Genomic DNA, 2,259 nt, shown 5'->3' with positions numbered 1-2,259 from the left:
AATGAGCAATGGATAATAACAAACAGACAAGAAAGTCAACAAAAGCGGATATCGGATGCCAATCACTGGGCTTATACCAATCTCCTAAAATAAAACTGGATATCAGATGCCACTCAATGGTCTTACACTAATTCTCCTCAAACAAAGAAACAAGAATGAAATATGGAAATCAACTGCCAATCTATCTGGACTTAGGTTAACTCCACATATGATCATAGGAAAACCAATGCCACATTACAGGGACTTACAATGGATCCTCACATACAAGAACAAAAGCAACATATGATCATAGGAAAGCAAATGCCAACTTACAGGGACTTATAATTGCAACCTCACATAAACAAAGAAAAGCAAAATATGGATGTCAGATGCCAATCTGTCTGGGCTTACTCTAACCTCCACAGTATGGTCCTAGGAATACAAATGCCAACTTGCAGGGACTTACAGTTGTATCCTCACATACAAACAAACAAAGCAACATGTGATCATAGGAAAGCAAATGCCAACTTGCAGGGACTTACAATTGCAACCTCACATACAATCAAATGCATCAAGCAAAGAGATGAGTGGCCAATGTGATGGTCTTATACTCACTTCCATATCATAGGAGCAATGGCCAATGAATGGTCTTACAATTGTCCTCAATGGGCAAACAACAATGATAATGTCACAAAGACAAATGAGATGATTATGCATTAATGAGCAATAAATGTTGATAAATGCATAGAGCATACAAGCAAGCATGTGCATATGAAACAATCAAGCAATCAATGAAGTCAATCAGCACACACTATAACCAAACAAGGAGGCTCATACAAAAGGGTTAGGCACTGAGGCCAACTGGAATAGGGTCAAAAGTTGCTCTTAACCTTGCCATTGAGAGGCTAAGGTGAAGCAGATGAAAGGATATGAGGGGTGTGCCTCATTGCTCTTATCCCTGATCAGGGAGAGCATTTGAATATCAGAAAGTGTGGGAGTTCAGAAAGTAGTAACTCTCTCCACAGATATTGACTCGATAGATCTTGGGTTTGGACCTCAATGCTACAACCATGTAATGGGAGCAAGGAGAAGACTCACAGAATAGTAGGGGATAGGCTACTTATCCCTTTGATCTACCAATTGCCTTACTTGAAGGACTTTTCCTGCTTGGGACAAAATTAAACACACACAAGCATTGCCTCTTAAGGAGGACTTCAGACAGTTGCCTGGCCAAATAACAGGCCAGGTCTTCCAGACTACATGAAGAAAGAGGGATTATACCTCAAAGCAAATTGCTAAATAGCAAAGCAAAGCAAGTTCAAAGAACTTAAGCAACTAATGGTACCTGAAATAGTCAAACAAATCAGTACACAGTTCAACAGTTAAAGCAAAAGGAGTTGGGAAACAGTCAACACAGAAAAACAAGTGTGCAAAGCACAAGACCCAAATCATATAAGTCAAGCCTCCTACAAAACAAAGATTAGCACATGATATATAATCAAGCTCAATCAAATTTGCATGATCTCTTTGAGGCATTTGTAGTTTAACCTGAAACATGAACTCAATCATAAGCCAAGAAGACCACTAGGACAAGCCTAGGGTAAAAAATAAATGAGAAAGTCAAAACAGCAAATGAAAGTCAACCAAAATCAAGTTTAAACATTTAAGAAGCAAACTCAATTGGTCCCACATCCATATCATTCATCATCATGATTTCATAAGCAAAAGAAGTCAAAGCATGGCAAATGAAAGCTCATAGAGGTCAACAGCAAGACTTAGCTCAAAACCAATCATAATCAACTCCAAAAATCATCAAATAATTCATGCTCAATAACAATCCATAACATGACATGCATATAAAATTTCAGCTCAATTGGATCATGGGAAGATGGTCAATTAAAATCAGGAAGTCCAAACAATTTCAATCATGCCCAAAGAAGTCAAATATACATGTATCAACTTCAAAAAATCCTAACTAAACGAAAACAGATGAGAAATGGATGGGATCAACACCAATGCAAAGCTCAAGATGTCTAGTATGCACATGTAAAATTTCATGATCATCCAATGAAGTATGAGAATTTCCCAAATGAAATGGCAAGATGTATCACACAAAGTCAACAATTGACTAGGAAGAGAAGAAAAATCTCAAACAAATAGGAAATGGCATAATTAATTCCAAGAACAATCACAAGTCAACTAGACATATAAGAGAAGGTTCATGCAAAATTTCACATCAATTGGAGGTCAGGAAGCATGTCAACAAAAATCATGAAATTG

Source organism: Lathyrus oleraceus, chromosome 3 (assembly GCF_024323335.1).
Source record: "Lathyrus oleraceus cultivar Zhongwan6 chromosome 3, CAAS_Psat_ZW6_1.0, whole genome shotgun sequence".
NCBI classification, from domain to species: domain Eukaryota; kingdom Viridiplantae; phylum Streptophyta; class Magnoliopsida; order Fabales; family Fabaceae; genus Lathyrus; species Lathyrus oleraceus.
The sequence above is the reverse complement of the archived record's forward strand: the minus strand, read 5'-3'. Positions refer to the sequence as shown.